Genomic DNA, 23,353 nt, shown 5'->3' on the forward strand with positions numbered 1-23,353 from the left:
ACTCAATGTGATTGATAAAACAGAAGGATAAATAAAAGAATCTTTGAAATTTCCAGTTAGAATGACTAAGTGAATGGCAAGGCCTTTAATCAACATTGAACTAGAGGAGAAGAAAGGTTCACATGGTTGAATTGGGCAGAAAACTAGTTAATTTTAGAATATGGTAATTATCAAAAGAGGAATGAATAAGTAATAGCTAGAAAAACAGTTTGAAGCTGAGGAGACCATCAAAAGCAATAAAAGAAATACTTTGTTTTCTTCCCATTTAGTTCTTGAGCACTTGCAATCGGCACCAAAGTCAATGGTTTTCCCTACAGCCATTAAATAAATTGTTTTGGATTTTATTCTCCATCATCAGGATTCTATCTTCCCTGAAATGCTAGCTATTAAAAGACATGAGTCTTATCTTATATAGTTTCATTTCCTCCAGGACCTGGCAGAAGATCTGGCAAAAGTAGATGCTCCATAAATATTTGACTGAATTGAGACATAATTTTAAAATATTTTTTCTCTTCATGAGAACAGCCATTATATCAGCAGAGGGTGGTGACAGACAGTGTGGGGCATTCTGAGAAATTGGTCAATGTCAACTATGTATGTGAACTTTAAAGTGGTACCCAATCAGATGAGTTTGCTGTTGCTGCATCACTGTAGGCGGATCACAGTGAAGGGGATATAGGCCTCAACTTCCCAAATTTGGCTGCTATTGGAGTGTCATACAAATTGCTTGAAAGTTCATATTCCTGGGTTCTACGCCACAAAGAATGAGATTTTGATCTCTAAGGGAGCTTGCAGTTTGTAATTCTTGTGTAACTAGCCCTCCATTGATACAGAATTTGAATTAGTTTGCTTGGTTTGGCAATGTGCCATGACTTCCTGGTCAAATATATTAGGCCAACGGTGATTAAAATATAGTTCAACGATTTTCTTTTCTGTAGAACTTTTCAGTTTTTAATGTGCTAATTTCTTCATAAATCTCCAAGAGAGGGATAGAGCAAACTGTGTTTATTAAGCTTATGTGATCATTTTCTTCTGCTAATCACCTATGAGGACTAATGTTTTGAGGAAATTTTTGAATTTGTGGTATTTAGACAGGGATCTAATTACTGAAGCTAATTCAGAGCAGAATTATCGGCAAGCTTAATTTGGTGCTAAGTCAAAAGAGTTACTGACCCAGGGCTTTCTAAAATTTCCCCTCCAAGAAGCAAAATGGATTGCAGTGTTGAGGGTGTCGCTTATCACCTCAACTTCCTGAATTTAAGAGGCCTACCAAGGATGGGAAGCAAGCATGTCCTGGGAACTTGGTGTTTGTCTCCACGCCTAATAGCATTAAATCTTAGTTTTTGTTCCAAAGCAGTATATTCAGATGGAATCAAAAGAATAATGTTTTAGTTACTAGAAAACACAAAAAAAAATGGAGATAATTTGGATGAAAGTGTTTTAGGGCCAGCATATAATGATTATAGAAATAAATTTTCTACAAGTGATCTATCATACATGAAGATGATACTTCTCACCCAATCAGTAGAACAAATATTTCACACAGAGTATTAACAACCGTTTACAGGTTAAAGGAGCATTGCAGGGAATAGAAACAATTTTTTTCTCTAGAATTTTCCTTTTTTTGATTTTGCTTTGTCCTTATTCTAGTTTTAATAAAAATTATGAAAGTATCCCCAATCAAATAGTTTATCTTCACATTTTAAGATATTAGATTATGCCTAAATTGTCTTCATTATATCCTACTGGGTGCAGCTCACTTACTAAATGTCAACTATAAAACTAGCACCTGCAGGAAGATGGCACAAAAAAATAGGATAATTTATTAATGTGAAAAATACCTTTCCATTCATAGTGAAAATGAGCCATGGCCAATTAATCTAAACTCTAATATTACTTTTGATATTACTCATAAATGATAATATCATGTTATTATGGACACATATATTAGTGAATTGAAAGTTGGCTATTTACATCTATTTAATCAATAACATAGTAACACCCTTGGGATTTGAAATTATCCTTCGTAAAGTTGAGAAAAATTGAAAGATTAAACTCTTAATCAATGAGCTTATTGACCAATTCTTGTGCAAAGATAAATATTGTGCAGTCTGTCATTTCATAATAAAATCTATTTTAAATCATTTCATTAAAATGTCCAAATCAACACAGGTATTTTCTCATACTAAATAAGGATATTAAATGGACCCAAATATTTTCTTTGTGTTTTCCTTAGGATTGGCTATCAATGGAATTCATGTAAGTGATGAATAATAGCAATCTAAAGCTCCCATCCAATAAACCGCGTTCTCACTCCCCAAGCCTGGTAAAAAGATATGGTATTACGTTTGTTATAAAATGTCGCTAAAGCTAGGGAGATTAGATTTTATACCATAGCCAAGACCACGAGTGTGCACTTGTTTATAATATCACATTATCCCATTACATAAATTCTTTCCATCTCTGTCTAATATTTAAAACAAAACCTTTGGAAAGAAAAACACATTTAAGGGTGAATAAAATATTATAACTATAAATACTTTTTGCATATACAGCTTAAGTTAAAAATTGTCTCCTCTGGAATTGTTCTAACAAATTGGTTTTAATGTTAGAATCTGAGTGTAAACTTGGCATTTGGAAATAAAATCTTATGACTGTGATTATTTTTCTCATCTCTCTGTTATAAATTTCTAAAATAGGAACCATAGGACTTATACAAGAAAACGAGTTGCTAGAAATATGACCACAGGAGAAATGTTAGTAGCTTCAGTTTATGTTGTTTCCTCTAGACATGATATTTATTCCATAATGAAAATACATTAGAGGACCTGTAATGTCATCAGAGGTAGGTAATAGTAACATCTTTATATTACTGAATACAGCTATTTGATTCTTCACATACAACTTATTTCAAATATATATATTCAGTCATCAACTACTTTAGACATCAATTTTAAAAAAAGGTGCAAAACCAAAATCAATGAAGGAGTTTGAGCATTGTTTGAGATAGTTTAAAAAGCCAAATCAATTATAACTAACATATTAAATTATATTATTCGCTGCTGTTTATCTTTAGCAAATGTTCAAAGCTCCATATAGCAAATATTGTGCTTCCTTCTTCTCTTTCCTCCTACCTTCTTTCACCCATCAGTTACCGAAAATATAAACATATTTAAATATTAGTAAAATTTTAAAAACTCTACCATATTTCTTTCACATAGCAGGTTTCAGTAAAGGTTTTAAGTGAATAAATGAATAATTAAAAATCCGTAATAAATCCCAATAATGTGCTCCTTTTATATTACATTTGTATTAGTCATTTTTTTTTAGTATGAATGATCAAGAGATTATCACAGAGTCATAGTAAAGTTAGGCTATAATTTGTAATTACCCTCCCTAATCTGGGGAAGAGTGTAAAACATAAATATTGAAAATTGAGGAAAAGAGTTAACTGTAACACTGAGTGGCATATTGCAGCCAAGAGTTTACTAAAAGATTAAATTCCACAATGTACAAGATTTCTAAGGTATAACAAGGAGGCTAATCGGTTAATCTATGTTGTGCTATGAATTCTCAGTTCTTGAACCCCTTATTCAACTGTGTTTGCCTTTAAACCTGCTTTCCTTTCCATCTTTATAGATTTAATAGTATTTCTCTTGCCTTGCCTTCACCTGTTCTATTAGAATTCTAATGTGACTTCCTATATTTAAATTGTCTCCTATGTCAGCTTACCCTGAAAAGGTCTTCTGCTGCTGCTGGGGGCCAAAGAAGTTGCTGTATTGCCAAGGCTTGGCAAGCACACCACTATGGCACCTACCGTGGTCTACCAACATTTTCCTCAAGATTATAGGTTCTTGACTATAGGTGCTGGATGATGAGGATTCTTATGTCTGTGCCAAATATAGGGATGTTAAATATCTTTAACTGATGAGGGTATTCCTGTTGCTACAGACTCACACCAATGTGCCCTCAAGCCTGTTATATAGGACATCAAGAATCCTGCCATTTGCATTAAAAGTAGCACTTCTGATCACTGCAGTATGCCTTCTCTCATTGTTCCTTGTGGGTTTTGGTAAAAATAATTAATTTTCATTTTTTCCTTGCCTGTTCATTAAATTCCCTTGCTTTATCAGTCAGGCAGGAATCCCTAAAAGCTCAATCAGAGAGTAATATGGAACAGACATCATACCAAACTTCAGAATCACTGACTTTTTCTTCTTGGACCAAACTTGATTCCCCTGGCTCCATCTTTCTTTTGGACACACTCTTATTCAGGCAGCACCACAATCTCTATAAATAGAGCCCTAGCTGACTCAGCAGATGGCTTCTTCAGACATCCTAGGGGGTCTTGAGTCGTGGAATGAACTGAGATGGCACTCAATCTAAGGTATCTATTATGTATAAAATGCTCTCCAAAACCCAAATAAAATTAAGAAATCTTTCATTGCTCCTCCATTTCATTATTAGAAATTATCATACCACTTTAACTATAAAAGTATAATTCACTAAAAACACAATTACAATTTTAAGTTATGGCTAAGCAATAATGTAGTTTAATATTGCAATTTTGCTCACTTTCATTTATAATTAGTCCTATTATAACTCCCATCTCCCGCCCACAAAGCTGTTATGGCTAAAAACAAATACGGAATAATTTCTTTAGCAGGAAAGACTAATTAAAAATACTTAATTAGGTTTTGGTGAGCACTTACTTTATCAATGCAGATTTTTTGAGCTAAAACTTTTCTGTCTTTATTCTAGCCATTCATTTTCACAGTGTTTGAAAACCTAGTTGTTAATTCACATGTGAGTTTCACTTTGACAAAGGTAATGGATTTAGATAATATTTTCACCTATGATCATGCCAGACATATACTATTTCCCCTTCAGACTAACTCTTTCCTCTTCTTGTCCCTGTGTGGGTGCAGGCTGAACTACATGATTCTATTGAAGAGGTACCTTATCCAAGGTCCTCTAGCTGTGTTTAGCTAATTAGGAGCCCTGGCAGGAAATTGGGGTCAAGGAAGAGAGTAAGGTCAGGATATTTTATTCCTCTTGTTGGCTACATGTGTGATTCCTTCCTCTTGGCTAAGTCCCTAGAGTAAAGGGACTGCTTCTCTCCAGGGAGTCTTATATGCATGTCTCTCTTCTTGCGGGTTCCAGTGACGCCCCTTCTCTTGGCCCTTTGGGCTTATGGGTGGCAACAGCTTCTCTGTTTCTAGCCCTGAGTGACTGTACTACCCTTTGTAGCTCCTCTGTACTCAAGCTACATTTTGTAAAGAGCCCCTTTGTAAATGAACCTTTCTTGAATTATCTTTGGTTGAAGGTACAATGTTTTCTTATTGGGATCCTGATGAATACACTAAACTAAGGCATAAAGACTTAATACCAGATTATTAATCTTATGTTAGAACTGTAAATACCATAATTGATGAATACATCCTTGATGCACACATTAGTCTCTGTGGAGTTCTTAATCTCACAGTGTACATGTGACACTGTTGACAAAGGTTGATATTATGATGGAAGGAAATAAGATAGTCATTGGAAAAGAAACACAGTTAGGAATTTGGTTTCTTCAAACTGATTAAGTTTTTCTGGTCAGTCGTGTAAGGATAATTTATGCATCTATCTGATTGGTAACTCTGAGACAATTCAAAGTTAGATAACCACTAACATTCAAGATAGTACTTTCTTGAAGAAATCTCCAATGTCTTTACTACTTAGAAGTTTCTTGTTCCTCCTCCTGGTTATCATAACAGATATTTGGCATTGTTCCCACTTTCTGACCACAGAAATCCAATCAACTACAACATCTTACTGATTCCATCTCCTGTTCTGGAATTTACTTTCCAACTCTGCTAGAAATCTAGCTTAAGCTATGTTCATCCAGAATAAATCTCAAATTGCAAATCTGGTCACCTAATTCTCCCTAATACCACTAATAACTTCTTTGCCCTTAGGATAAAATCTAAATACCATTACTTGGATTATAAGGTCCTCCATGATTTAGTTCATACCTATATCTTAACCTCATTTCTCAAAACTTACATTTTAAGTTCTAATTCTATCAAATTTCTTTAAATTTGCCCCTTTGCCCATATTATGCTTTCTCTTTAATGTGTGTCTTCACATTTGTCTGCAAAAATCTTCCCACACCTGGCCCCAGTGCTCTATACTACCCTTGCAAAATCCTGAAATATCTTGCCATGTTAGGAGGAATTTAGTAGGAAGTCACTGAATACCTAATAATGGTGTACGCTATAAGGATTTTTATTGCTTACTAGATTATCCTGACGGAAACATTTCCAGTTTGGGTTTCTGCCTCAACCAAGAACCCCCTGCTCTTTCTATCTTTCACATCATCAGCATAGTATCTTCTATCCTGAAATTTGTTGCCTTGTGTTCACATGTTACGTGCTCTAGTTCCTGACATTGAAACAATGACCAATCACATTCAAAAGCAGGAAGGACAGCACGAGAAAGAGAACACTCTCTGTTCATCTCATGTCCCTTTCTAATATCAGGGAGAAACATTTTCCTAAGTCTTCAGCTGCCTTTCTCTTGTAGCAAGTTGACCAGAACTTGATATTTTGCCCACCCTTAAACCAATCATTTGCATAAGGTTGCTGTGATTGGCTCATATTAACCATGATTCACCCTCGAGGACTAAGCACAGTTAGGCCTGAATCAACAAGGGGTTCTTTAACAAGGAAGAAGAAATGCCTGCGAGAAAGCAACCAATGATGTCTGCTGAACAATGCGTTCATCTCTGCAGCCCTCCTGCTGATGCAGTATTCCTCCCTGTGCTCCCCATCCCCTCAGCCTCCTTCGACTCACACTTTATACTCTAGTTATACTGAACTTCTTTTAGTTTCTAGAATATTCCATGTGCTCTCAGCATCCATGCTTTTCTGTGCCCTAGAACAGTCTCCTTTTGCCCAGCTAATGTCTATTAATCTTTCAGGTCTCAGCTACAACATTGTTTGTTTGGTCATGACGTTGTCTGCACACAAATCAAGTGAAGTGACCCTCCTTGTAACTAGTAATTCCCCCAATCACAGATCTTGCTAGAATACATTGTCTGTGTAAATACTTAGACATAACTGACAAGTCTTCCTTCCTCGTCATACTTCCTTTGAGCCAGTGATTCCCTTCCTGTTTGTTGTAAGGAGTTTGTCTCAGAGAAGGGATGTTAGAGCAGAGAAAAGTCTTTTGAATTTCGAGAGCTGAGGCCCAAGGGAACTGAGAAGACAGAGAGATGGAGGAAGACTTCTGGTCGCTCCCTACTCCAGTCAAGAAACGATTCCCTGGATGGGATGGGAGGAGAGCTGCAGGGGAAGCCAGAGAGGATATGTGCTGATACGTGTTCCTGCACATGGAATTATGAGCTCCAGTGGCAGAGGGGACAACAGACACTTCCTGTGGATCTGAGAGAAGAGAGAACTTGCCTGGCAGAACTGGGAGAGATGACAAGGCCTCAGTTTTCTCACACGTGGGCGTGGGAGTAGAGGAGTAGAAATGCCTGTATGATGTACCTAGGCAGAGGGCCCTGGATGTCCTCACAGAGTGAGAGGATTTAAGTGACACGATGCCCTGGGAAAAGCAAGGAGAGTAGTAGGGAGTTGATGCTAAAGTGAGTAAATGTCTATCAACTAATATAGTGGGGACATAAAAGAGAAATTAATTTATTATGGAAAAAAATTATACTTCTTACTTATTGAAATTCCTTCCTACAGTGTCTGAGCACCTGTCCAAGTCCTAGGGTCCTTGGGCGCGGGCCTGTGCCTCTGGTGGTTATGTCGTAAAACCAGAACTCGGCACAGCACATGGCAGACAAATAATCGGAAAGTATCGGGTGAATTAATCAGCAATAAGATAGCATGAGAGGGGAGTACACTTTGTAATACTTTATAGAGATCAGGAGGATTGGATGGAAACAAATAAAACTATGGATTAAATCTCCATTTCGTTTAGAAACAATATTCAGATTCTTGCCGCTGTAATTAATGTTATATCAAAATACCTCAGAGGAAAAAAGTCACTTAAACATCAAATTTGTCTGTGTATTTCTACATATTCTTGCTTCATGTGTCAAAGCGTATGCAGAACTTCTTCAGAAACCCAAGATACATGTATTATGATGGGTGTTTCACACACAAGATAAGCTTTTATGCAGATATATATCTTTATGTATTTTACAAATGTCTATGTAATATTGGAAATGAGACACTTACACTGTATCCACTCATTCTTTACAGAATTTTTGGCCAGAGAAATATAATAATTTGAGTAGAAGATTAAACTCTGCCTGAAATACCATCACGTGTCCAATAAAAATTGAGCAAATTGCACAGTTTGAAAAGAGGTAAATGTTACAGAAAACCAGCAACCTAATAACTAAGAGTATGCAGGATTCCAATAAAATAATTCCTTGTTATAATCATTACATACCTAGCTCTGTGATTACTCTTTCTTTACCTTTTCCATGGGGGAGAAAGAAAATTATAACTTCTTGTTCAAAGTTTTCAGAAATAAAAATAACCCAGCAGCTTCAAACAAACTTGTTTCCAACCTGAAAACATTGTATATTTATATTGTTCTTCACAAAATGAAGAAAGATAACTCAGAAATAGAGGAGGAAAAGCAAACAAATAAAAGAGGGGAAGTAATCACACAACGCATTACAACTTCCCATCCAATGGTAGATTATCGTGGGAGAGCCAGCTGGTGAAATTATTGGTCCTTCACTGTTTCTCTGCTTGTTTCAAATTTGGTTTGAGCCTCTAGGGAAATGAGTTTGAATGTCTCATCTCATTCTCAGAAGCAACAAATCTCAAGAAAAAAAAAATCAGTTCACTTCTCGAAGGGAATTTGCACTGAATATGAAGCTGTGAGAGGCCCACAGTGTGTTCGCGGGTTGACCCGCATCTTCCTTCAAGGTCAGGCGGGGCCTAGGTGTGTGCCCGTGTGAGTGTTTCTGAAAGAGCTAATTGGCTTCTCAGAGCCTCTGCCGTTCCACATGGATTCACGGGAGGTTTTTCCCTTCAACTGTGCTGGCACTTGCCACTTTGGTGGTGTGCTTTCTCCAAAATAACTGCCTTCCTCAGAGAGAATTAGTGATGTTTGGCAAGATAAAATAAGATTGGGGATGGGAGATAAAGAAAGAATGCTGGAGAATGGCTAAGCGGGGATGGCCAACTTCATCTCTGCTGCCATTCAGGTCCTCTCTAAGTACTAAACATGCAAGGGGACTTCAGTAGTAGGAGATTACAAGTCTTCCTGCCATGTGTCTAGCCATATTTTAATTGTTTTATACCTGTTACTTCATTTCTGGAAAGCATCTGCATGAAATGAGATACTACTCTTCTTCCTGCCTCATTTTTCAGCTAAGGAGAAAAAGTGATTTTCCCAGTTAATGCATAGTCAAACAAGAGTGGGCTGCTTCCTCCTGGGCCAGACCTCTCTCGTGATACCATGCTGTAAGCTAATGTTGTTTACCTTGATTCATCAAAGAAGCAAAAAATACATAAGTTAAAAACCAACAATATAATACCTACTGCAAGATTTTGCAGTGTTGCTGTCCCAGTGCTAACATTCATAAAAAGAATGAGGTTGAGAGGTGTACATATGCGTTTGTTTGGAAGTTCTCTGCCCAGTTCTAGGTTCTCAGCATCAGGTTAGAATTTGGGGTGCTGCTCAGCTAGGAACTGAGGAATACCCAAGGATGGTTGTACTTCTTCTTCTTCTTTTTTTTTGGTGAGGAAGATTTTCCCTGAGCTAACATGTGTGCCAGTCTTCCTCTATTTTTTGTATGTGAGGTGCTGCCACAGCATGGCTTGATGAGCAGTGTGAAGGTCCATGCCTGGGATCTGAACCCATGAACCCAAGGCCACTGAAGCAGAGCACATGAACTTAAGCACTATGCCACCAGGCCAGCCCAAGGATGGTTGTACTTTTAATACAACTATAAAACAGAACAAAATTACTCAGTGCTAATATTTCTTTCTTCAATTACGTAACTAAATTGTGTTTGAACATTGGCTCCCACAGCCTGGGCTGCCGTCAATTATTTAAGCAAAGAAAAGCACAGAGAAACAGACTTTTGTTAAAAGAAGAAAATATTTCACTTAAATTTATGAAGTATTAACTGAGCTTTTGAAATGCATAAAATATATGAAACATTCCATCGGGCCAGTTGTATTTGAGCCTTGTCACCATGCACAATATCCTTTTGTTGCCTATAAACTATTGCTCCATCCTAATAAGGAAATTACTCTGGGTATAATGGTATGGGTTTTTTGCTCTTAGTAATGAGTATATTAGTCTGATACAAAGAAAAAACTGTTTTATATTCTATTTCTGGCATGAGGTTATAAACAAGTACTCCAGTACAACTTAGAAGGTAAAGAACTTAGCAAAACTCCTGTGTTTTGGAATGCTCAACCGTTCTGAGTCATTACATCCCATCGAACTTTTGCAGATCAGCATCAGCAGCATATTTTAGACTGATAGCATATTTCATCAGGGTAAATCCACTCAGCCAATGCTGACCTTGAGTCACCCCCAAGACTTTTGCTTCCTCTCTATGCCTGATAAGTCCTGGCAAGAAGGTTGTGAAAAGTGTCAGATGGGCCACTGCCCTCTGGAAGCTCTCCACTCCCTGTTAGCCCTGGTATCCTCTGACCAAAATATCTTTCAAGTCATTACAATGACTCTTCGGTGGTAGTAGTTAAAGGCCTCCAGGGTCATCCATGGAAGGGGGCATTTATGATGATCTGTTCACAAATATAGAAATAATATGATGCCTAGGGTACGTGAATTTTCATTTCCCATTATCTTTGTTAATGACTCCTGTCATTATCTCAGCCTATCCAGAATGTAGCAGGCTATAAGTGAATGGGCCAATCCTGCTGGAGGATAATGGAGGCACAAATGAAACAATAATGTCAGGAATGAAGGACATGGCTACAAATGCTGTGATTAACTCTGTTGAGCACAGAGTATCTAGGCACCTTGATGTGACAGTCCACTCATAGGGGAGGTCTTTCTGCAATGAGGAAAGTGCTTTCTGAAAAGAACAGCTTCTATTTGTTCTAAAGGTGCTCCATTCTGCCTCTTGCAGAGAAAATTCCAAAATCAGAAAGGAAGAGCTTCCTTGTGAAAGTTGCTTTAGCTGAGCTAAGGGTATGTCCTAGTCAGCTTGGGCTGGTGTAACAAAATACCATAGACTGAGTGGCTTAAACAGCAGACACTTACTTCTCACAGTTCTGGAGGCTGGAAGTCCAAGATCAAGGTGCCGGCAGATTCAATTCTTGGTGAAGGCTCTCTTCTGGCTTGCATCTGCCATCTCTGTTTGTGCTCACATGACCTCTTTGTGCATGGGTGGGAAAAGAAAGAGAGAGAGAGCACTCTCCTGTCTCACCCTCTTCTTATAAGGCTCCAGAAGAAGGCATTATCTTGGGGACTCCACCTTCATTACTTCATCGAAACCAAATTCTCTACCAAAGTCCCTTCTCCAAAAACCACTGGGGATTAGAGCTGTAACATGAATCTTCTGAGGACGTGATTCAGTCCATAACAGGTGTGATGAGCTTTGTTTCACAGATGGACCTTCTCCGCCCCACATGCCTCATTTCAGCTACAGCACTTCCCACTTTCCACTGACACATTTCATTCCACTTAGCCAGGCCCTGGGATTCTGGGTAGCTATAAAAAGCAAGAGGTTTATAGATTTCTGTTAAGTTGATGTTACTAGCCCTCTTTCTGAATAGTTTAGGGCTAATTTTTTGCCCTATCACAGGGAGCAAACTGTACTAGTGATTGCATATTCCATTTCATAGAATGCAAGGACTCTGATCAGATTGTTGGAATCAGGTGAGCATGGGCACTGAAAGATCTTTAAAATTGCACATGACAGTTTGATAATTTGGTAAGGACAAGTTTTTTGATGATGACAGATGGCTTCACATCCCAAGAGATGAATTATCACTTTATTTGCAAATATTAGATTCATAATTGTCAACATGGTAGGATGAATCATATTACTTGGGTTTTCAACTCATCACAATAAGTAGAAGAAAAAGCAAATGTTATTGACTTTTACATCACTAGAAAAATCATGCACCAAAAAACATGTGCTAAGCAACTTGTCCACCTAGACCCAGGCTTTATAACTCTCTGTGTAGAGTATCTAACTTTTATTCAATTCCTTGGCTTTAAAACTTTGTGATGTATTGGAATTGGACAGAAACAAGCATCCATGTTCGAGTCCTGGTTTTTCCCTGATACACTGACTCCATGACCTTGGAGGTGGGCTGTTTAGACTACCCTTCAGGGGAATCTGATGCGAGGAGGCCTTTTGGTGCACAGCCTCCAGCTGCTGCACCTTCAGATCCACCTCACTGTTCATGCCAAGGCCACATTTGCTTCAGGCTGCTCCCACTAAATGAGTGAGCACAGTGGGGCTCGTAGACTTGGCCATGTTGTCCCATTGGGGGACTCCTCAGACCAGCAATCTTTACTCTGCGTCTCCACGTCATCAGCCTGGCCAAGAATGTCTTGGAGTTACTCTTGCAGTTTGGAACTCTTCTTACCTAAACCTTCTTCCATCTCTTTCTCTTTTCACAGGTGTCAGACCTGCATCGTAACTAGAAGACTCTGCCCATCTATTCCTGCTCCCCTTCCCTTTTATCCTCCATGTGTTCTCCCCTCAATGAGCCTCTAGCACATCTAATTCTGTCTTGAGGTCGGCTTCTCAGAGAACCTGAACTGATTGCACTCCCCCAGGTACCATTGGCTGAGCTCTCGTGTTGACTCTGCTCCACATCTCACTGAGTTCTTTTGTTCATCTCTCAGGGCTTCTTGAGACCAAGGACTCTGGATACTGTCTTAGTCTGCTCAAGCTGCAATAAGAAAATACCACAGACTGGGGGCTTAAACAACAGACATTTGTTTTCTCACAGTTCTGGAGGCTGAAAGTTCAGAATCAAGATGTCAGCAGAATTGGTTTCTGGTGAGCCCGCTCTCCTTATGTTGCAGATGTTGCCTTTTCACTGTGTCCTCACAGGGCATTTTCTCTGTGCATGCATGCAGCGAGAGAGTTCTGGTAGCTCTTCCTCTTCTTATAAGGATATCAGTCCTGTCAGATTAGGGCCCACCCTATGACCTCATTTAACTTTACCTCCTTAAAAGCCCTATCTCCAAATACAGTCCCATTGGGGATTAGGGCTTCAACATATGAATTTTGAGGGGGATATAACTCAGTTCATAGCAAGTAGGCATCACATATTAGAGGTTGCCATATTAACTGAATTGAAATGAACCACATGACCTTGGACAGGGCATTTCACCTCTCTTGGCCTCCTTAAAATAATAGGACCCAATTGGATAAAAAATCTAGAAGCACTGAAAAGAAATGCCCTTCCACAATTCAAATTCTCAGAAGAGACCAGTAGTGTGGTTACACAATTTTCTCCTTTTAAGCAGAGCTGAGAATGGAGAAACCAAATGAACAGAGATCTTGCAGTTTTGGAAGGCCACCCCCTTTTTGTCACAATGGAACAGAGCTTTTTTGTTTCTTGAATTCTCTCCAGTGTGTTGCCTTGCACAGTTTTTGTTGTTGTGCACTGGACTAGTAAAAGCCAGTTGTGTATGTGCTTTTTTAAATTAAAAAAGTTGCCTGTCCAATTACACGAAACAATACAAATAGGTGCTCAAAGGCAAACGAATGTTAAAAATCGGCGCAGGTGTCAGATTTACCTGGCTTCTAATGCCATGCTTTTTCTGAGATTGTGGGCAGCACAATATGTGTTCAGCGTGAAGTAGGTACTCTGTGAGTGGTTGCTTAATGAATAAAAACTGAATGGTGAATGAATTACAGTGAGAGCTATTATATTTTAGATGAAAAACAAAAGTGACTCAGGACGTTTGATGTAGGACTAACTGTCACAATGTTTAATACATACACATTGATTACTCTTCAATTTTTATTGCGATTAGATGATGTCTTTATCTATTGTCAGTTTAATTTCATGCCTTTGCCTAGATTTTTTAACTCCATGAATACTAAAAAAATTATTAAGCAATTAGGAACAGTTCTTTTGTGGTGCAAATGATCTATTTAGCCATCTTGCTACTCATTCCTATACACAGTCCTTAGAATACAAAATCTCAATAAAGGATCCCATTAATTAATGTAACATCCAAATAATTACAGTCTTTTTGTTTCTAGTAATATATACTCTATGTGTTCAGAGAATTAGAGAATTTAATAGCTACAAGGAGTATCTTGAAATGAATAATGAAAATAAAATGTTCTTTTTCTCAGATCTGAATATTTTTCTTATTAACATCTCAATTGCTTATATTAAGACAGAAATCAAGACTGGGTAAAAGGGAATATGATATAGTTTTCAACACAACTCAGTACACTGTTGAGAGTGGGCTCCATTTCTTTTCATGTGGGAGACGAATCACAGAAAACAGTTTAGGTAAAGAAAGACTCAGACAGCACCCTTCTCATAAAATGGCATTCAAAGACAGCTGATGATTCAGATAAAGGAGCATCCTTAGGCGGCTGTGAGGAATCGCCCCCAAAATTCCCCCTTTTCACTGGAAGCACTGTGGAAAGCTTTCTCTAGTAGGAGTAATGCCAAGAGAAAGAGAGTAAATGAAACTATCTCTAATGTGTTTTGGTATTGTAAACATACATGCATTATATTCAAACACTCAGGGTAACTTACTTACTGCACCAGCCAATTAGATCATCTCCAATCACATGTGGAAAGAGCTCAGGCTAATCTAATAGGTTCAGGGATGCTCCATTTATTTCTGTGTGTCTGATGCCTTTATAATATTACAAACTGATCGGTAAACATGTTCTCCAGCGAGGAGAGTGCCTGCTCTTAGAAACAGAAGTTCAGCAGAACAGATTTTGGGGAAACAGCAATCTTATCATGATCTCAAATTTGGAATATAATTTTTTAAATCACTTTCTTGAAGTACGATTGGCATGCAAAAGGCTGTACATAATTACTGTATACAACTTGATGAGTTTGGAGATAAGTATACACCATGAAAACTATCACCACAATCTATGCCATAAATACATCCGTCACCTCCAAAAGCTTCCTCCCACCCTCTTTATTAGTTATTATTATTTTTGTTTTGTGATGAGAACACTTAACATAAGATCTATCTTCTCAGCAAACTTTTAAATGTACAATACAGCACTGTTAACTATAAGCTCTATACTGCACTGCAGATCTCTGTAACTTATTCATCTTGTATAACTGAAACTTTGAACCCTTAGACTAGTATCTCCCTGTTTCCCCCTCCCCTCAGTGCCTGGTGATCACTGCTCCATTATCTGCTTCTATGAGTTTGACTATTTAAGATTCCTCATTCAGTGGTATCAGTGTAATATTTGTCCTTCTGTGTCTGGCTTATTTCACTTAGCATTATATCCTTCAGGTTCATCCACATGGTTGCAAAGGTCAGGATTGTCTTCTTTTTTAAGGCTGAATAATATTCCATTGTACTTATATACCACATTTTCTTTATCCATTCATCCATTGATGGACATTTAGTTGCTTACATGTCTTGGCTATTGTGAGTGAACATAGGAATGCAGGTATCTCTTCACACTCCTGATTCCTTTGAATATGTACCCAGAAGTTGGATCGCTGGATCGTATGGTAGTTCTGTTTTTAATTTTTTGAAGAGCCTCCATACTGTTTTCTATAGTAGTTGCACCAATTTACATTCCCATGAACTGTGTACAAGGGTTCTCTCTTTTCCACACCCTCTTCAATACTTATCTTTTGTTTTTTTGATAATAGTCATCCTGACAGATGTGATATTTCATTGTGGTTTTGAATTGCATTTCCCCAGCAACAAAAGCAAAAATTGACTATGACATCAAACTAAAAAGCTCTGCAGAGCAAAAGAAACAATCAGCAAAATGGAAAAGCAACCTACAGAAAGGCAGAAAATAATTGTAAACCATATATTTGATAAAGGGTTAATATCTAAAATATATAATGAACACTTAGAATTCAGTAGCAAACCCACAAATAACGCAATGTAAAAATGGGCAAAGAAACTGAATAGGTAACTCTCCAAAGAAGACTTACAAATGGTCAACAGGTATATGACAAGGTGCTTAACATGATTAATCATCAGGGAAACGGAATTTTTAAACACTCTCTGAATAAGAATACTGCTTCTCCCTAGAAAGTATAACACTAGTTTATTACCTAACTAAAAAATGTAGGCTTTGTTTTTCAGGTTTCATTGAATTTTTCTAACCAGTTGAGAATTTTTCTATATAATTCTTAAGGAAAATGGGAACATGGCTGTGAATAGGCAAAAAAAGAAAGTTTTAGATTTTCTAACTTCAGCCAACAGTTGTAGGTGTTCTGCTCAGGACTCCTGGCTCTCTGGATGCTGTGAGATCTCTTTAGGGAGGGTTGAGGGGTTGATGTGAGAAGGAGACCCTCCCTTAAGAACGTTTTCAATGGCCAGTATCTGTGGCCCTTGGGAGGCCTTCCTCAGGCGACTGTACCCACTCAGGGGCAGAATTGAAAGTTAATCACCAGTCAGTCTCTTGGTAGAGTAAAACTCACATTTTGACTCTTTGTCAATGCCACTTGTCATCACTTCCTTCCCATCACTACTAGCCCTTTCTATGGTCTTGGGAAAAAGCCCTAGAAACTAAAGAAACCCATATGGAGAGCCTAGTTTTCCAGATCATGCTCTTTCTCTTTAAGTAGATAGCATAAGGGATTGTGCAGAGCTATTAGTTGGGCTGTAAATCAACTAGAAAACTCAATTTCTAGTTTCATGAATCCGGCCTTTTCATTTGCTTTACATTTAAGAGAGAAAATCACCACCTAAATATAAGTCTTAGACTTGTGGTCATCTGTTTTTACAATATATTGTATTTGACAAAATACTTAGTAATATTTGTTAAGAAATTAAACATTGCATAAAATGGAAAGAATATTCTTATTATTTTGGCAGGACTAAATTTCTTTTTTTTAAAACTCTTTTTAGTTAGATTATAGAATTTTTAAAGGTCTATTTAGAAGCAATAGATTTCCTAGGCAGGTGCGTGGAGTAGATGCCACTTGAAGGTCCTTCTAATACACCAGCACCAGGGCGGGGAATAGAAAGGATGCCCACATAGTAAAGTTCATAATGAGACTGGGCAATTGCTTAAATGTGTTCATTCAGAAAACAATAATACTCTGAAATGAAATAGTACATTATTCATTAAACTCAGAATCTCACTTCAACAAAGATCTGGAGCGAGAAACAAAAAGTTGCAAGGCCGAAAAAGTAGGACATTACTTTTTTTAATTTGTAAAGATATAAACCTCTATAAACAAAGTCAAATGTCAGGAGCAATAACGAATAAATTTGTGTTGTTTAGGACAGTAAAAATTATTATAATATACAGCTCATAAAATATTTGTCCCACATTGTATTCAAAACACCTCAGTAACAAGGAGATATCATAAAGATGTCTCCTGACTAACGTTAGCTAATAGGTAAGCCTCAATGAAATGTGCACACAAAGTGGAACAAACTTTGCAATTACATAACAATAATAATAGTATGAATTAGCATAATGATCTTTATTCTTCAAAGTGACTCATCCAAGGTAATAGGAGGCAAAAACTGGTCCAGGACAAGGACACACTCCCTGATATATCTATTTGAAAAAGTTTTTATAAGTTCAAACAAAATAAATATTAAAATACTTTCATAAGTAAAAGAAAAAAGAGAGAGAAATACAAGCTAATTTAAAGAATAGTAATAACTGCAGTAATAATAGCAAAATAAGTTCTTTTTTTTGAATTTTTTTTAAAGATTTAATTTTTTTCCTTTTTTCTCCCCAAAGACCCCCGGTACATAGTTATATATTCTTCGTTGTGGGTCCTTCTAGTTGTGGCATGTGGGACACTGCCTCAGCATGGTTTGATGAGCAGTGCCATGTCTGTGCCCATGATTCGAACCAATGAAACACTGGGCTGTCTGCAGCGGAGTGCGTGAACTTAACCACTCGGCCATGGGGCCAGGCCCCAAAATAAGTTCTTTTAAATTCTATCTTAATGTGCTTTTCCACACAACATTGTTCCAAATGTTTCCCATACATTATCACTAAAAGATAAAACCAGAATAGTCATAAGATGAAAGGGATAGAAGTGACCTCAGAAGTTATTAAATATTAGATCCTATGTGATGTATTATGCTTCTTTCATTACATAAATATTTCATTAATTCTCTTGCAAATTAAACAATTGTATTCACTGTAATTATATGCCAGGAATTAACACTGGGTCTAAGCCCTTAGGATCAAAGATGAATGTCTTTTGAGAAGTCCTGGACAAGTAGAAAAGACATACGTAAATAACATACTCACCATATAATGACATTCATGCCAAAAAAAAAAAAAAAGAAAACAAAAAGGAAAAGAACACCAACAGAGAGAGAGTGTGAGAAAGAGGAGAGGGAGGTCATGTAGTATGGTTGACTGGAAGGTAGGGCATGGTTGGGATTAGGGTGTGATGAGGCTGTAAAGGAAGGAATGCTCAGATCATGAAGGTTTTGAAGGGTTTTGGTCATGAAGGTATGTTATACAAAGTTTTTTGGTTTTTCCCCACAAAGATGTTAATAAAGGATTTTAAGAAAGGAAGCAAGTATATCATATTTAAGAATAGAAAACTCACTCTATTGTGAAGAATGATTGCTAGGGGGAGAGAAAACAGAGATGTGGAAAACTCAGTCATACTATTTTACTAACCCAGGAGTGAAAGGATGAGAGCCTGCACAAGGGCATTCACGTTTGGGGTGAAAACAAAGGCACAATATAGGATGCAGTGAAAGCAGTGCTTAGAGGAAAGTTTATAGTACTGAATGCATATATTAGAAATGAAAAAAGATCTAAAATCCATCTAAGTTTCCACCTAGGAAACTAGAAAAAGAAGAGAAAATTAAATCCAAAGTAAGCAGAGGAAAAAAATGGTAAGAATTATAGCAAGAGTTAATAAAATTGACAAAGAAAATCAATGAAACTCAAAGCTGGCTTTTTGAAAAGATCAATAAAATTGATAAACCTCTAGCCAGGCTAACTAAGAAAAAAACAGAGAGGACACAAATTATTAATAGCAGAAATGAAAGAGGGGACATCACTACAGATCTCATAAAAATTAAAAGCATAATAAAGGAATACTATGAACAACTCTATATCTACAAATTTGATAACCTATATGAGATGGGCCAGTTTCTGTTTTTTTTTTGACAAAAGCTACCACCTCTTTTTTTTTTAGAAGAATGCTGTTCTTTTTTTTTTTTTTAAAGATTGGTGTCCCAGCTAACAAGTGTTGCCAAACTTTCTTCTCCTTCTCCTTCTTCTTCTTCTCCTCCTCCTCCCCAAAGCCACCCAGTCCATAGTTGTATATTCCAGTTGTAGGTCCTTCTAGTTGTGGCATGTGGGGCGCCGCCTCAGCATGGTTTGAGGAGTGAAGCCATGTCCATGCCCAGCATCCGAACCAGTGAAACCCTGGGCCACTGAAGCAGAGCATGCAAAGGTAACCAGTTCGCCATGGGGCTGGCCTCAGAACCAATTTCTTGAGAGACACAGTCTGCCAGACTCACACAAGAAGAAATAGATGATCTGAATAGGCCTATATCTATTAAAGAAATTTAATCGATAATTACTAACCTTCCAACCCAGAACCCACCAGTTCCAGATGGGTTCACTGGTGAATTCTAGCAAAGATTTAAGGAAACAATTACACCAATTCTCTGGAATTGCTTTCAGAGGATAGAAGCAGAGGTAATACTTCTAATTCATTTTATGAGTCCAGCATTATCCTAATACCAAACCCAGACAAATGCATTACAGGAAAACTACAGACCAACATCTTTTATGAACATAGATGCAAAGATCTTCAACAAATTATTAGCAAAGCAAATGCAAAAAATATAAAAAGAGAACTACAGGTCAATATCACTGATGAACATAGATGCAAAAATTCTAAACAAAATTTTGGCAACCAGAATTCAGCAATTCATCAAAAGAATCATACATCATGATGAGGTGGGATTCATACCAGGGACACAGGGATGGTTCAACATCTGCAAATCAATCAACGTGATACACCACATCAACAAACTGAGGAATAAAAACCACATGATCATCTCAATAGATGCAGAGAAGGCATCTGACAAGATCCAACAGTCATTTACGATAAAAACTCTGAACAAAATGGGCATAGAAGGAAACTACCTCAACATAATAAAGGCCATATATGACAAACCCATAGCCAACATCATACTCAATGGGAAAAACTGAACGCCATCCCCCTGAAAACAGGAACGAGTCAAGGATGCCCTCTATCACCACTCTTATTTAACATAGTACTGGAGGTCCTGGCCAGAGCAATCAGGCAAGAAAAAGGAATAAAAGGAATCCAAATAGGGAGGGAAGAAGTGAAACTCTCGCTGTTTGCAGATGACATGATCTTATATATAGAAAACCCCAAAGAATCCATTGGAAAACTGTTAGAAGTAATCAACAACTACAGCAAAGTTGCAGGGTATAAAATCAATTTGCATAAGTCAGTAGCATTTCCATACTCCAGTAATGAACCAACAGAAAAAGAACTCAAGAATACAATACCATTCACAATCACAACAAAAAGAATAAAATACCTTGGGGTAAATTTAACTAAGGAAGTGAAGGACCTATATAATGAAAATTACAAGGCCTTTCTGAGAGAATTTGATGACGACATAAGGAGATGGAAAGACGTTCCATGCACATGGATTGGAAGAATAAACATAGTGAAAATGTCCGTTCTACCTAAAGCAATCTACAGATTCAACGCCATCCCAATCAGAATCCCAATGACATTCTTTACAGAATTAGAACAAAGAATCCTAAAATTCATATGGGGCAACAAAAGACCCCGAATTTCTAAAGCAATCCTGAGAAAAAAGAACAAAACGGGAGGCATCACAATCCCTGACTTCGAAACATACTGCAAAGCTACAGTAATCAAAACAGCATGGTACTGGTACAAAAACAGGTGCACAGATCAATGGAACAGAATTGAAAGCCCGGAAATAAAACCACACATCTATGGACAGCTTATCTTTGACAAAGGATCTGAGGGCATACAATGGAGAAAAGAAAGTCTTTTCAACAAATGGTGCTGGGAAAACTGGAAAGCCACATGTAAAAGAATGAAAATTGACCATTCTTTTTCACCATTCACCAAATAAACTCAAAATGGATCAAAGACCTAAAGATGAGACCTGAAACCGTAAGACTTCTGGAAGAAAACGTAGGCAGTACACTCTTTGACATCAGTATTTTAAAGGATCTTTTCAGACACCATGCCTTCTCAGAGAAGGGAAACAATAGAAAGAATAAACAAATGGGACTTCATCAGATTAAAGAGCTTCTTCAAGGCAAATGAAAACAGGATTGAAACAAAAAAACAACCCACTTGCTGGGAAAAAATATTTGCAAGTCATATATCTGACAAAGGCTTAATATCCATAATATATACAGAAGTCTCGCAACTCAACAACAAAACATCAAACAACCCAATCAAAAAATGGGCTGGAGACATGAACAGACATTTCTCCAAAGAAGACATACTGATGGCCAATAGGCACATGAAAAGATGCTCATCATCACTGATCATCAGGGAAATGCAAATCAAAACTACACTAAGATATCACCTTACACCTGTTAGAATGACAAAAATATCTAAAACTAATAGCAACAAATCTTGGAGAGGTTGCGGAGATAAAGGAACCCTCATACACTGCTGGTGGGAATGCAAACTGGTGCAGCCACTATGGAAAACAGTATGGAGATTCCTCAAAAAATTAAAAATAGAACTACCATACGATTCAGCCATCCCACTCCTGGGTATTTATCCAAAGAGCTTGAAGTCAGCAATCCCAAAAGTCCTATGCACCCCAATGTTTATTGCAGCACTGTTTACAATAGCCAAGACGTGGAAGCAACCTAAGTGTCCAGCAACAGACGAATGGATAAACAAGATGTGGTACATATATACAATGGAATACTACTCATCTGCAAAACAGAACAAAATCATTCCATTTGCAATAACATGGATGGACCTTGAGGGAATTATGTTAAGTGAAATAAGCCAGCAAGAGAAGGATAATCTGTGTATGACTCCACTCATATGAGGAATTTAAAATTATGGACTAAGAACAGTTTAGTGGATACCAGGGGAAAGGTGGGGTGGGGGGTGGGCACAAAGGGTGTAGTGGTGCACCTACAACATGACTGACAAACATTAATGTACAACTGAAATTTCACAAGATTGTAACCTATCATTAACTCAATAAAAAAAATATATAAAAAGAAGTGTACAGCTTGACCATGTGGAATTTATCCTGGCTATGCAAGGCTGGCTCAGTATTCAAAAATCAATAAATGCAATCCATCACATCAATGGTCTGAAAAAGAAAAAACAAAAACACGATTTGAGAGATATTTAGAAGGCAAGATTGACAAGCTCTGCTAGAAAATAGGATATGGAAAACGAGAAATCAAGGATGATGCTGAGCCTTCCATTTTGGATAAAAACTTTCATGACGGTTCTTATTCAAGAGACAAATACAGAATTAGAAGGCGTTTGGGATGGAAATGGTTGATAAGTTGATACTGAACTCCTGCTTTAGAATCATGTACCAAAATTCACCTACCTTTTGAATTCAAGCTTCATAAGGCATTTGAGAAAAAGCTAAATAAATCAAAGTTCCTTCCCAGATCTTATTTGATTGTCATCCCTCTCTATTTTCCTCTTAGTGAGAAGTGAAAAATAATTGTAGGTTTCAGCCAATATGTTGTTTGCAAACCCCACATATTTATAGCTCCAATCATTTATTTTGTGATTTTTTTTAAAGAATTTGATTTTTTATATCTGCCTTCTGTATACAGATTACTTGAAAAAAATGAAGGTTAATTTTTTCAAACATTATTCTCTAAATTTTTTTGTGGTAAATATAGATAACATATAATTTACTATTTAAACCATTTTAAGTGTATAATTCAGTGGCATGAAATACATTCACAAAGTTTGTGTATCTATCACCACTATCCATTTCTAGAACCTTTTCATCTTCCCAGACAGAAACTCTCTGCAACGCAATATTGTCATATTCACATACTTGAAAATTATGTACATACAATACTGTATGTAGTAGGCAGCCTCTAACGTGGCCCTTGATGATCTCCAGCTTCCGGTACTCATGCCTTTGTGGGATTCCCCTTAGCCCTGAGAGTGGGTTGAAC

General features: G+C 37.4%; 1 long non-coding RNA gene across 1 annotated transcript in view; it reads left to right on the forward strand.

Annotated features, from left to right (window-relative positions):
* The window catches only part of LOC139085049 (uncharacterized), a 198,571-nt gene that overhangs the window by 136,390 nt on the left and 38,828 nt on the right, over positions 1–23,353 (forward strand). The window lies entirely within an intron of this gene.

Source organism: Equus przewalskii, chromosome 8 (assembly GCF_037783145.1).
Source record: "Equus przewalskii isolate Varuska chromosome 8, EquPr2, whole genome shotgun sequence".
In the NCBI taxonomy this organism is placed as follows: domain Eukaryota; kingdom Metazoa; phylum Chordata; class Mammalia; order Perissodactyla; family Equidae; genus Equus; species Equus przewalskii.